We start from the raw sequence: 15,683 nt of genomic DNA, 5'->3' as shown, positions 1-15,683 counted from the left end.
AAACTTTAAGTATAATTATAACAATTTTACCTTGGAAAAATATATGCCCTTGAGCATAAAGCAATGGAAGCTAAACATACAAAGAATTATTATCATGGAACATCTATAATCCTCACAATCATAAGATTATATAGAACAATTAACAACAAAGTACTTAAAGAATATTACCTGCTAACTAATAACACTTTAAACAATTAACTTTTCACTACTTTGACACACTGCCCGCCGACCGTCTTGCTACCTATCTGCCCACTGTTCTCACTTCAACTACCTATCTTCAACTATTTAGGCTTCCTTCCAGAATTTCCTACCTAAGTGCCTGTTTTTTTGTGCTTCCTTCTATCGACCGTTAATATTACTTTTTCATTGTTATACAACACCTATGTAACAGGTTACGTCGAAGTTGATAAGATAAGTACGGTTTTGCACAAGTCCAGTCACTTTAAGCATTTTGGCTACCAATTTCTTCGGATGGAATGGATTGACGTGAAATTTGAACTGTAGCTAGGAATAGCCCAATAAACAAAAGTTATATAGTGCCGATAGTGCTTTTACCCTAGGGGTGGATGCCACTCCTTCTGGAGGGAGGGAATTTTTTTATAAAAAATAACCACACGATTCGATAGAGGAACGAATTCTAAGCAAAAAATGTTATATAATAATTTTTTGTACAGTCAACACTTTTTGAGTTATTTGCGCCTAAACATGTTCATTTTTATCCCAAAAAACTCATGTTTCTGAACCATTTTTCGCGAACATCTCAAAAACTACAAGTTTTATCAAAAAAAAAATATATCATAAGCAAAAATGAAGATAATTAAATTTCTAAGATATTGCTTTTTTATTTTTGTAGGTGGTGTAGAACCCGAGTTATTACTCCCAGAAGTTGAAGTCAATTTCGAAAATAGATATAATCGAAACATTCAACGTCCTATAGCGGAAAAATTAAAGGATTTTCGAGGAAAACTTATATAACACTTATTAAAGTTATTGAAAAGACCTTTAAATTGAGTGGTGGTAAAAGTCGTTAGCATGAAAACTAATGAAGTTACAATCAAAATAAAATGATTGTTTTTATTTTTGAGAAAAAAAAATCGTTATTAAAATTAATGTCTTGACGGAAAAAAAATTTAGCGTATTCCTTCTGCAATTTACTTTATTTATGTATTAACAGTAGATTCTGGGAATTTGAACGATTTTAGAAGCCTAAATTTAAAAAAATATTTCATTTACTTTTGAATAAAATCTTTTAATTTTTTAAAAAATTGCCTTTTTTAAAATAATTCAAAAACTAACAAAGTTATAAAAAAAATGATAGAATAAGAAATTGCAGGTTTTTTCTTACTGAACAATTTGCTTTTTTTTAATTTTTGTAGGACAAAATTTGACTGAGCTATGACCGTTAGAAGCTCAAAACTAAGCTCCAAGACTGCCTTTCCTGAGCCCTTTTAGCTTACAATTCTAAAAAACGAAGGGCTCAAAAAACTGCAAATCACAGAACTTAAAGTGCTTTAAATTCCCTACAAAACGTTTTTTTGAGTAAATTTATAACTTTAAAGTTACAAAAGTTATGTTAAAAAAATTAATCGCATTTTTTCGGTAAAATTTTCGGAGCGGGTAAATTACCATCATCTTTGTGTATTTTGGAGCACTTGTGAACTGATTTGAGTAAGTATTTTAATAATATACATACATACACGTATCTGAGTTCACATGTATATGTATATTGTGTACATTCGAAAATTGGCCGAGGCCTCGAATTTAGGTTGGCACAAAGCGAGAAATTCTGTATACGCACAGGTTGGCAGCATTACTTAGATAAAGTGCATGTATTAAGTATATCATCATGCTCACATATAATTTTTAGTAAATTTTTCTATAAGGCGTAGGGTTTTTTATGAGGGGTAGGTCTTCCTTAAGGGTTTCTGGGTGGCTGGAAAGTTGCAATATATCATAGATCATTTGAAAACCAATAAAAAGTTTATAATTCAACACATGCGTACCATTAAAACATCTCAAGCTTTCAATATTTTTTTGTTTATTTTATTATAAGGGATGGTTTTTAAGGGTTGCAATTTTGTAATGAGTCATAAGCTTTTTAATGAATAACAAAAGAAATGCAATACATTGTGAATACACCAAAAGAATATTTTAAACTGTTAAAATCTTTTTTCTATTTTTTTTGGCCATGGAAGGGTAGTTTTTAAGGATTTTTAAGGGCTGAAAGGTAATTAAATTTCATAAATTATATTAAAAAACATGAAAGGAACTTTATCCAAAATATTTGAACATGAATTGAATCTTCGATTACACTGAGAGATTACTTTATCGACCACTATTAAAAATTTGAATAAACATAGGAAAATATCTTAATAACATAGGGGACAGGTACGTGTTTAGCTACCGTTATTAAAGTCATGTTTCTGACTTAACATTAATAACTATCAATATGTTGTCTTCATAACAATTATTGCAATAACCACTATGTAAGGCACATTCTACCATTGCAATAATTTCTTAATTAAGATTATGTGACTGTTTAATAAACGTGATGAACTAAATTCCAACCACAATTAACATATCTTCATTATGATAACTAAACTATGTAATAATGGTTATATTTAGTCCTTGTCTAGCACTATTATAAGCTTAAATGCTGAATATTAAAATAAAAGTCATTAATAGACCGTATAAAGGTTATTAAACTACTTAAATAGTAGTTGCATTTAATTCTTCTTTTCACAGAATATTAAAATTTTACCTTTACTAAAGAAGTTGAACGACTGTCATTAAAAAGTTTAATAAATTTCACTAACAGTCCTTAATAGTGGTTGTATTTGACTTTAGTTATCACACAAAAAAATCCTAGAATTACGAAGATTGTCCGAAATTGTTTATTTGTGTTATTTTTCTAATTTTGTAGGATATCAAACCATATCTGAAATTGAAATTTAAATTAATATGTAAACAACCTTTAGCCAATAATAATTAGCCAAATATGATGTGTAAGCCGCAATCACATTATAGGCTGTTTTGCCTACCTAATTTGACAGCGGCTTAAAGGGGTATTTTTTATAACATTTGTCTAAAGAAAAATCTCGCACTAGAAAAGTACAAAAAACACAAATTGAACAAGTATAAATTGTCAAAGTTATGAAAACGCTCAATTTTCGTCTTCACAACAGATATAACTATGTAAAAAAATAGTGTGATATAAAATTATTTCTATTTTGAAAATGAAAATTGAGTTTTCATAACGTTGACAATTTATATTTGTTCAATTTGTGTTTTTTTACACCTTTCTAGTGTGAGATTTTTCTTTTAGACAGGTTATAAAAAATACCCCTTTACAGATATTTTTTGGTACAAGGGTTACATATTAATTTAAATTTCAATTTCAGGTAAGGTTCTACAAAATTAGAAAAATTCCACAAATAAACAATTTCAGACAATATTCGTCAATTGATTGCATTTGCTGTTTTAAAAGATTTTGTACCTACCTTTTGAATGCCAGATTTCTCTTTTAGTTTAAATAATCTCATTTACTAAAAGGATTAGTCTCAGTAAAAAAAGTGGAACGACGATACTTTTAAAACTACATAAATTGGAAATGTTGTAAGTAATGTAAGTTACCATCATTTTAAAGGCAGTAGACAGAAATAAAAGGTAGTAATAAAAAGCTATGATAATCAAAATAATATAGGTATATTAGGTACATACATTTTTATATAAAGAAAAACAAAATAAAATAAATGTCATATAGTTGAAATCTGTTTCTAACTTCTTTTGTTTAACTCTTTGTGTCGCAAAATGTTCGATCAGTTTTTGTACCTAGTAGCACAAAATTTAGTGAAGGGATATTTTTTTGATTTGTCTCGAAATTATTATAATTTGGGATATAATTAAAGAAATAATAAATGAATTTTTAACAAAAAACATATCTTTATTGGTTTTTGTCAGGTGGTACCACAGAAGTACCATTGTGACATTTCGTCATTTTTTTTAAATGTAAATATTTATAAAAACAAAAGATTGCTCAGGCTCTAGAAATGAAACAAAAGAAAACAGTTCTTTTTGCTGTTTAAACATAGCGGTACTTCACAAGTCTGACATTGTCATGGGCTTCGCACTTGGTAATCCTTGGTACTACAAATTGCTCAACGCCTCCGTGTACCACGAATGGGCTTATGGTCTGCTGAATGAAGTCGGATGTTTTTTGGAACAAATGGTTTATATGCTTTTATGCGAACAGCTGGTGAATCATTTCTTTTTCGTTTAGGTGCATATATGATTAGGTTGTTACTAATTTCTCTCCTAAAATCCTTCATTGTTAGTTTGGGTTGGTTTGATTTTGAGTAAACAATATAAGCATTGACTACACATGCGTCAATGAAAAACCAAAATAACTGTGCCACCATTTTTTGCTTTTCCGATCTATTTCGTAAACTGATTTTTTTTTATCAAATAAATCTACCCCATTCATATGAGCATTGTAATCTGAAATCATTTGGGGACATGGGACCTCTTTTATGTCACCGTTTTTTTCTTTACGTTTGACTTGCACCATATTATCAGGTCGGTGGAAATTTGACAACAGATGTACACTTCTGTTATCTTTCCATTTGATGGCTATTAAATTCGAGTTACTCACTGGGTGAGAGGTTAGATTGTTTTAGTGACTACTTTGATTAAAATTTTTAAATTTGGACACAGGTATTTTTGAGTTTTTTTCAAACAAAACAATGACATTTATGTAACACTTCCGTTATATCGAAAGTGGAGGTCACCGTCCTTATTTCAGATGGCACACCCCATATTATAATTACATATTCGGAAGACACGAAATTCTGAATGTATAAGATCTCCTATGCCCAAACCCAGTCATTTTGGACAATTTTTGTTTTATATTGACAGTTGGGCAGGTTTATAAGAATCTCTATCTTTTTTCGTGTTGCATTTAAGAATATAATTCTTAGTACTTATGTCATGAAATCTTAAGCTACTGTATATTTAGCAGAACGTCTAAAAAACTATTATATATATCATTTTTCCGGTTACATTTCATTGATTTTAATAGGCGAAAACTTTATCAGTTCAAATGAAACAACCTGCATTTTTTACTTCAAGTTATGCAAAATTAAATTCCTTTTTTCTTGATATAGGTGTCAAATTTACTAAATAAATTGCAAAGATCTTAAAAAAAAAACAGCAAACAGCTCTACAAGTTTATTTCAAGAAAAAATAATAATTTTGCATTAACTTGAAGCAAAAAAACATACAGGTTGTTCCATTTGAACTAAGACCGTTTTCGCCTATTGAAATGAATAAAATGTAACTGAAAAAAGCTCTTTGTGCAGTATTTTAAAAGTTCTATTAAATACAGTTTAAAATTTTATAGCATAATAAAAATTATATGCTTACATGCACCAACCTCACCAACTGTAAAATTTTACAAAAATGTGAAATATTGATATATTTTTCAGAGAAACTTTTAGGTTTAGAGTGTTTCGATATAAGATATGTTATTTTAAGCTCAGAATTTCATGTCCTTTCCAAAAGTGCAGTAATATATAGAGTGTTCCTTTTGAAATAAGGATCATTATTTTATTTGAAAGGATCATGGTCAAATACACTGGTGTGCTGAATTTCAAAATTTGAAATAAAGTAGTCTTTGAAATAATCTAATAAACCACTCCCTGTGGCCCATACTATAGCAGTAGAGTAATATAGTTAAAATGTAACTTTAAATAAAATAAAATCTCTGTTTCTAACTAATACAAACAAAACTTATTTATATCAAGTTTCTTAGTTTCATTATTAAAATATTAATAATCATTAATAAACTTTTTATTGTTTCTCAAAACAATTATTAAAGTATCCATAAAAGGGCTCCCCAATTGGAAGTCTGTCCAAAATNAAATAACAAATGTATACTTAATACTTATGATAAATATATAGATAAATAAAAATATAAAAAATAAAAATCTCTTTGGTAACAAAAAAGTGCGATCAATACTGGTTATTAGTATTAAGAAACAGAAGTTGTTTTAATTTTTCAGCACTTAATCGTGTACGGCGTTCATTAAGTATATTGCCACCTTTTGAAAACAATCGCTCGCATGGCACCGAAGTAGCGAGCGCGCAACATCTTTTCCTAACAATTTGACTTAAAAATGGAAAATTATATTCGTTTTGCTTCCACCATTGTAATGGGTTTTCATGGCGGCTTAGGATATCACTTTCCAAATACCTCTGGATTTCCATGATTGCTCTGGAATTACTGGGAATTTTAGGTTTGTTTTTAGCCACAGGTTCATCTATACAGTCCCACAGTGACACACGTTCATCTTGACCTTCACCTTCGTTGGCTTTAGAAGTGGAAGCTACAGCTGACTATTTTTTTACTGGTTTTCTCTAAACTATCTGATACCATATCTGCTACCAAATTAATTAATAGTTTTTTAATCGATTCTATAGCGTCGTTATGTTTGAATGCATATGTTTTAAACCTTGGATCAAGGAATGTACATAACGCTAGAGTATTGCTATACTCCACGTTGCCAAGTCTCTTCCGCAGCCCACTTTGTAGACTAATTATTACTTCATTCGTAAGGTTGGTTGGTTGTTTGAATCTTTCACAAACGTTCAGTAAACCCCGGTTTAAAATAATCACCAATGCCGCTGAAATATAGTTTTCTCCACTAGCACAGGTTATCGCTTCTTCAAAATGTTTTAAAATTTGACACAATTCCTTTATAACTATCCACTCTTCTGGTGACAAATATGGTAAACTTTCATTTAGAAGTCCTTTGGTAGATCTAATGCAATTTTCTAATTCTACAAATCTCTGGAGCATGTGATATGTTGAATTCCATCGAGTTGCAACATCCTAGATCAATTTTTTTGGTATATCGACACCTCACTGTGTTTGATAATTCATCAACTTGGTATTTGCTTGAGTACTTCTTCTAAAATGGCCTACTATTGTTTTCACTTTGTCAATAATATCTTGAACTAATTTTAATGAATCTTGTACAGTCAAATTTAAAGTATGTGCAGTACAACCTAAATATTTCCAGCCTAATTCCACTGAAATTGCATTTTTATGTTGCTTGCATTATCAGAAACAGCCAGTACGATTTTTTTCTCTATGCCCAATCAGTCACGATTTCTTTCAATCTTGCTGCTAAATTAACGGAGGTGCGACTATTTTCGAATACACCGCAACTTAGCAGTACAGAGTTAATTTTAAAACTACAGTCTATGAAATGGCATGTCACTGTCATAAAACTTTCATGATTTAAAGAAGTCCAGCAATCTGTAGTTATGCAAACTTTCAAAGCATTTTTCATTACTTCTTTTGATTTTTTTAAGCATGCCTCGTATGCTGCTGGAATAAGTGTCTTTGATATTGTTTTTCTGTTTGGCAGTTCATAGGACGGATTGAGAGCCCTTACAAAATTTCGAAAACCTTTGTCCTCAACTATACTAAATGGTTGAAAACCCCTTGAAAATAATTCCACTAATAGTGAATCGTTCTTTTTTTTCGTGTTTGGCGTCATTTTCTTTGATATATAATTTGATATTTTCTCTTGAACGGGTTTAGTTTTGTTGTGAAGTGGAGCAGCGATCCCCCGATTATTATCATTATTAGATGAAGACGGCCCTGACTCGGATACAACGGCAATATTAGATCCTTGCCTTGGAAGGAAATTATTCGTCGAATCGCTGTTATCCGTATTTTTATTTAAATTTATATTTTTTGAAAATTCAGTGGAGGGATGTTTTCGGTCTAAATGTTTTTTTAAATTAGAAACTGAGTGTTTATATGATAATACTTGTTTACAAGTATCACACTTCGCACTTTTTACATTTTCGTCTACTATCGTGAAAAACAACCATATAGGACTTCTTTTATTTGACGCCATTTTTTATGCTTTACTCCGCAGTCTGCACCCGCAATCCATCGGACAGTACAACTTACAAAAATGTAACCTAACTAAATAATAAGTCAAGTGCTTGACGTAACGTAACATCTACGTAAATCAACTTCAGTGCATACTGTTTCGTTAGACACTACAAGTTCCAAGTCCAAGCGCGTTCGACAGAAATTCATAGATCAGCGATCAGCACGAATTAACGTACCTACGGAAGCAGCAGTGAGGAATCGAAATGTTATAGGGTAAGTGTACATAATTCCGACAGTGTAAGAAAGCAAGCGAATGAAATCACCGTGATAAAATAAAAATTGTGTATAAAATACAGGATACTTTAAATAAGAGTTAAGTTTGTTTATTTCTAAAGTTCTTTCTAGAAAAGAAAAATAATTCTACCATTCCATCAACAAAAAAAAAAACATGTTTTTATTGACCTACAAATGTATATAATTCCGACACATGAATTTTTTCTCTGTCCAAAATTCCGACAGCGAGTTGAGCATAAATTCGACAGTGTTTTTAAATCCGACACATTAAGTACATAAATCAAACAACAATTTCAGTTTACAAAACTTGTTTAATAACAAAATTAAATGATAACAAAACACTTAAAACTTAAGTAAACGTGATGTCTAAACAAATGACCCATATTTAGTAATTTCTTCAATATGGAAGCATCCTCTTTTGTTAACTTTTTTAGGTGGTTGTATCACCTCTATAATTTCTGTGGGGTCGTACCAAATTTCATCTTTCTCGTCGGGCCACTTCCAATTAAATCCACTTTTACACATGCTATTAATCAATATTTTCTCTTTCTATAGTAATTATTTTCATACTTCACTATAACAAAGTCACCAATTTGTACATTTCTCTTCTCAATGTTCACTTCACCGCCGTCATCTTCGCTAGCATTAGGCAACTCTGCTTCTCCATTTTTACTTGAATCTTGTTCCTCAAATTTTGTTATTTTAGGTGTTTTTCTTGAAATAATACTTTTTTCGGCCCTTCTTCTTTTTCGGTTTTCCTTTTCCTCAAGTTGTTCATTTTTTTCTTCTTCTTTTCTTGAGTAGTACTCTTTCCAAGCATCGGAAGTTGTTACAGAGGGTATCTTTTCCTTTTTTTTACCTAGACATTTTTTAGGTGGAGTTGGTTCGGGCCAAAACAATGCCTTTTTAAACGGTGATGGTACTAACAGGCTGGAATTCTTTTCAATATTCTCTTTCGTCCTGACTGGAGATATGTTGTCAATTTTCTTGAAGATAGCTATCTTTGCATTTTCAGTTTTTTCTTCAGTATTCTCTATATTGGTCTCTTCTATTTTGTCAACGGTTGTTTTATCTAAAATTTCTCCAGTTTCATTGTTTTGTTTATCTTTTAATATTTCTATCTCCTTATTTTCAAATTCATAAAAAACTGTATTATTTCCTCTAGCTTCAACCTTCTCATCTTCGTTATTTTTCTTTTTAATTTCAGTGCTGCTACTATCATCATTTTCTACGTCTTCATCAGTCACGTTTTCTAAATTTTCGGTGCGTCCTTTGGTATCTTTATCTTCATCTTGTATTTCCCCGGTTCCCTCTTTTGTGTTTTCTTGAATCTGTTCAGTACTTCTGTCAGTCTCTTTTTTCTTATTGTCAGTTTCTTTTTCTATAACTTTAATTTCATCTTGCTCTTCTCCGGTTTTTTTTTCTTCACTTGTTGTCGTGGACCCTTTCAGTGTAATATTTTGAATAATATTTATTTTTCTCTCGTTTTGAACTATCTCTTGGTCGAATTCATTTTCAGGTGCTTCCAATATTAGCGATTCCCAATCCTGCTCTAAATCAATCCCCGCCCCCACTTCAATAAGCACGTTATCTGCTAAAGTAGCATTTGTCGCTGTATTTTCAAAACTAAGTCCAGTTTTATTGAAAATGCTTATCCAAACTTCATATAAACTTTTATCCTCTATATCTCCGTCCCATTCGCCACCTTGCAAAAAATAAAACTTTTGGAGAGTTGTATTTTTTATGTGGTTTTCTATATATCTTAGATGTTGCACAACTTCCAATTCTATTTCTGGTTTATTAGATATGTCTTCATTATTATTTAGAACCCTTTGCACTATTTTCGTATAATCCACGTTAGATTTATCAAATGGGTATAAGCCGCAAACTCTGAATGAATTTTGGAATATATTTTTTAAATTAGTTACAGCCTCAAGGGCCATTTTGAGAACAGGAGCAAAATTTTCTTTATTTAATATTTTGAATCCATTTTCCACCCTATAGCTTTTGATACATTTTTTCCAACTCTGTTTCAAGGATCTAAATAATCCCACATCCAACGGTTGGAGAATGTGAGTAGTGTTGGGGGGTAAGCAAATTAGAATAATTTGTTTTTCTTAGAGTAACCATTGGGAACTCGCATAACAATATGTTTGGGAATTCTCTCATATGAGTACATGACCATCGGAGGCGCCAAAACACCGTTTGCATTGCCTAAAATGAACAATATTGTACAACAATCGTAAAATTATGTTACTAATTTACCTGTGATCAGTACAGTAAGACATTCTTTGTCATTCCCAGATTTTTCATAAACAGTTTTACTGCCTTTTTTTGCAAGAACAGCATTGCCTTTAGGGGACAGGAAAAATGCAGATTCGTCTGCATTAAAGATCCTGTTGCGATCATTTACAAATGTATTCGAAGATATAAAATAATTCTGTACTTCATCAAACCAATTTTTTATGGTTGCTTCGGAGACAGCCGCGCGGGAAGCAGGTTTTCAGACATCCTCTGAGAAATTTGAGGATGTCTCTTGAGGCAACCCTCATACCAGTGGCGCCCAGGACGTCCATCATTAAATTTATTTGGTCGTTTCAATTCTTTACAAAGTAGTGTTACACTATCCAACAATTGGTCTTTGTTAATGGGAAAACCCATTTTTGCCATATTTAAGATCCAATTGACTAAAATGTCTTCTTCTTGAGCTGTCAATACAGTTGAAACTCCACTTTTGCACTCCTCAGGGTAGGTTCCTTTAATTTTGCCTATTAAAGTTGTTCTAGGGACGTGGTAAGATTTCGAGGCAACAGCGCATGGCATGCCATTTTTTATTGCTCGTAAGGCATTTTGTAAGTTTTCTTTAGAGTAAGTACAATATTTTTTTGGTGACATCCTAAAAAATATATTAATGATAAAAATTCTAATAGGTAGGTATGTTATTTACCTTAATTTTTACATATATTATATATATATGGAACATGCCCCTAAATCCGACAATTTTGGTATATAAATCAGTCACACTGTCGGATTTATCTGTTTCGCTTTTCATCATTTCAGACATCAGAGCAAACTAAGTGTCGTATTTCGTTTACGTCATTTTTTTTAATACATCAAATCAAATATTCATTGGCATTGTCCATAAATTCGACACCTGATGACGGATTTATAGCAACACACTTATTTCTGAATGTAAATCCGACACCATCAATATTTATAAAAATTAGTGGATTTTTTGAAAGCCATGCATTTTTTAATAATATTTCATACGTATAAAAGGAGGTCAACACATAATTTAGTCAAAAATCAAGCTAAAAGCCTAAATTACCTTAGTTCAAAAACAAACAATTGTTCTCCTATCTAAGAACATTTACAATCCACAAAAATCACGTTCGCTTTTATACAATGACTTGGAATTTTCAGGTTATAATTCCACAATGATGGCCCAGTCGGTAAAGTAGAGAACCGAAATCAGAATTTTCATTAATATTGAAAGATGCCACTAGATGTCTTTTAAAACTATTTTGTGATTAAATTTTCTTATTTAAAGCAATATTGTTGCAATCTGACTGATTTATGGACACTGTCGGAATTATGTACACTTACCCTATGGACATGCGCAAGTGCAAGTACAAAATACTCGTACTCGAAACTGATCCATGGAACAAGTATGCATATGGAACTGGATCAGGTTGGAACTGATCCATAGAAATTCTTGGATTACCCATCCCTACGTCACAGTCACAAACAAAACAAGCAAATAGCCGCCACAGAATATAAAAGAAAGGCTCGACTTGAGTGCATGCGTAGAGTATACGTGAAACGTGAAATGAAACGAAAGCCAACGCCAAAGTCGCCGGACACGTACGAAGACGTAGACTTACGACATGGACCTGTTACAATTTGGAGATTGTGTCTGCGCGGTCGCCGTTATAGAAAAATAATGAAATAAAATTAATAAAGGCAGCACTCATGTTTAATTATAGTCAATATTTAATAATATATGGTACATAATTGTTGAACTGGGATTATTAACTTATTTTTTGGATTTTATATTTTATAACCGCAGCATGTACATTAATAAAGGCAGCTATGTAACCTTATTAGGATTATTATAGGGTTTATTTTATGTAGATATTTATTTACTACTGAAATTAATATTAATAGTGGTATTAAAAAGTATTGCAACAGTAGTTAAAACGGTTCAGCAAAACGACTTTAGCTACCGTAGGTTGTTCTTATCTTAACATAATTAAAAAAATATATGACTATTATTAAAATTTTCTCTGCAACACACTTTAATAAACCGATTTCTCTCAGTGTACATTGCATCATCAAATGATAGCGATGATGATGAAGCGTCACAAGGCCCCTCTTGGAGGACCTCTAGAGATAAATCTCAGATGCATGAGATTATGAATATGACTCATAAATTAAATAGGTTTGATGGAGAACACGTTCTCCAATTTATAGGCAGGCTAGTGAATTCACCAAACTCGGATCTTTCCCGCTTAAAAAAACAACAAGCCACAAAGTAATGCGCTGCATGGCGCTGACAAGGTGTCATGATAACAAATGTAATTTAAAAATATTACAATGGAATGCACATAGTATTAAAGTTAATTATGACCAGTTGAAAATAATTATTTCAGAAAATAGACCAGATATAATCCTACTAAATGAAACATGGTTAGCTGAATTATATTATTTTAAAATAAAAAATTACAATATTTTGGGACAGGGTAGATTAGATGGATATGGGGGAATCATGACTTTAGTAAAAAATAACATAGAACATAAATTAGTCCAGGTAGAAAGTAATCATGAAACTCAAATGCAAGTATTAATAATAAAACTAATTTCTTTGAAATTACATATAATTAATATATACAACCCGTCAGGACACAATATTGATCAAGAACAATGGAACGGTCTAGTAAAAAACACACCTAGACCGTACATTGTTATGGGGAATATTAATGGCCATGATCAGTTATGGGGTTGCGCAATAAGTGATTACAATGGTAAAATTATTAAAGAAGCTTTGGAGATTGAGGAACTAATAGTTTTAAATGATGGTACACCTACTAGAATAGGGTTACTGGGACAAAGACCTTCAGCAGTAGATTTAACCACAGTGTCACAGGATTTAGCATTTGATTGTTCTTGGTCTGTATTTCATGATACAGGGGGTAGTGATCATTCCCCAATAATTTGTGAGATTAATGATGGACCAACAAATTATAGGAAAAGAAATGTAAAAAAACAAATTGGGATTTATACGCCAATATTATTGATAATAAAATAAAGGAGAGAACAAACTATTTAGAATATGAATCATTATATGAAATAATAGAGAATGCGGCAGAGGAAAGCATTCTGTATTACAAAAGTAACAAAAACTCAAATATAAAAAAACGTACTCCATGGTGGGATAATGAATGTACCGAACTAATTAAAGAGAGACGCACAGCTATAAATAATTTTACAAATTTTCCTAGTGTAGAGAATTATGTTCAATATAAAAAAACTAAAGCATATGTTAAATTAAAACTCAAAATAAAAAAGAAAAATTCCTTTAGACAATTTTGCAGTACGTTAAATAGAAATACACCCATTAATAAAATTTGGAATACAATTAAAAGTTTCAAAACCTACTGTACGAATGATAACAGATACTTTCCCAACAGAGAAATTGCACAAAATTTATTAAACTCCTTAACAGCATGTAATATTGATGCAGAGTTTGTAATGCCACAAAATAAACAAGAAGTTCCTCCGTTTAGTTATAACGAATTTAGTAATATTTTACAGGAGAAACAGGATAACGCACAATTTTACCTATTTATAATATTGCATTAGAAACTAGTAGAATTCCACGTCAGTGGGCAGAACCAATTGTTCTACCATTTTTAAAGAGGTGGGGATCCAAACGTGCATGATCAATTGCGTTGAGCTCATGTGTTGGAAAAGTATTAGAAAATTTGCTAAAAAGACGGGTAGAATGGTTTGTAGAACACAGTAAATTATTATCAAAAAATCAAATAGGCTTTCGGAAGAAACGAGGTGTAATGAGGCAATAGCCGCTTTAACACATTCAATACTAAATGCGTTTAGCGATAAAGATTATGTAATAGCAGTATTTAAGGATATAAAAGCCCCCTATGATAAAGTAGATATTTACAAATTATACAAAAAAATTATTCACATGGGAATACCGGAGAAGTATGTAAATTTAATTTTTGTTTTTTAAATCAGAGAAACTGATAATATATACAAATCTGATTTAAAACCATGTTATGAAATAGATATTGCAGATCAAATAAAAAAAATAACATAATTTTTGCAAATTCTCAAAAAAGTCAAGAATATAATAACCAAATATTTGTCAATGAGTTTTCAGATAAATATAATTCGTATACATGGGTATATACAGATGGATCATTTGAAATCAAAGGGTAGGTGTTGGGATACACATACCCTCGATTAATTATAACTTTTCTACTAGATTACATGACTACACACAAATCTGTTCTGCTGAAGTTATTGCAATTAATAAAGCGATATGTGTGTTTAGAAAAAGATTTAAATAAATGTATAATTTTTTCAGACTTTCAAAGCACAATAAAAAAAATCAATAGTACCAAATTTGGAAATTGCAATTATCATACACTATTAACTAAAAGATTAATATTGGTTGATTTCATTTTGGCATGGGTTCCTGGTCATGTAGGGATACTAGGGAATAATGAAGCTAATAAATTAGCCAATATTGGGAGACAGTTAAATATTCCAGCGGATATAAAAGTTGACCGGTTAGACTTCCTTCCACATTTAAAAAAACAGTTTATATTGCAACATGATATAGACTGGAAAACATCATGTCAAACCAGAGGTAAATGGTATTTAATAATACAAAATAATTTTCCTCACAAACCGTGGTTTTCCAAATTTCCGTTTACAGACAGACGTCACATTACAACAATTACAAGAATGAGAACAGGTCATTGCCTTAGTCCCAAACATCTCTATATGATTGGACGCAAAAATAATCCATTTTGTGAATGTGGTCAAATTGAAGATTTAAACCATATATTACTGGAATGTCCAATAAATAAAATTCAGAATTTTGATTTATATTTAGAGTTCATTGAAGCAAGTTATCCAGCACCCATATCAATAGTTTACATTTTAAGTAACTTAAATATAAAATATATCCAACTAATAAGTCAATTCTTGCAGATATTCAAAATCAAATTATAGCACAGTTCCAACGATTTCCCAAGAAAAACATAAATGGTCAAAAAAAATAAATATATTCATATTTAAAAAAAAACTCTATCGTAACCTGGGTGCTTTCGCAGTCTGTCCGAGGCAACATTTCTGGGTGTGAAATGCTCGGCCGTTGCCCTCGAGAGAGAAAAGTTCAACCTTCGTTGTGTTGTCCCCCTACTAACAAATCAGCCTATAATAATGGAAA

This window comes from Anoplophora glabripennis, unplaced genomic scaffold (genome assembly GCF_000390285.2).
Source record: "Anoplophora glabripennis isolate ALB-LARVAE unplaced genomic scaffold, Agla_2.0 scaffold172, whole genome shotgun sequence".
Taxonomy (NCBI): Eukaryota; Metazoa; Arthropoda; class Insecta; order Coleoptera; family Cerambycidae; genus Anoplophora; species Anoplophora glabripennis.
The sequence above is the reverse complement of the archived record's forward strand: the minus strand, read 5'-3'. Positions refer to the sequence as shown.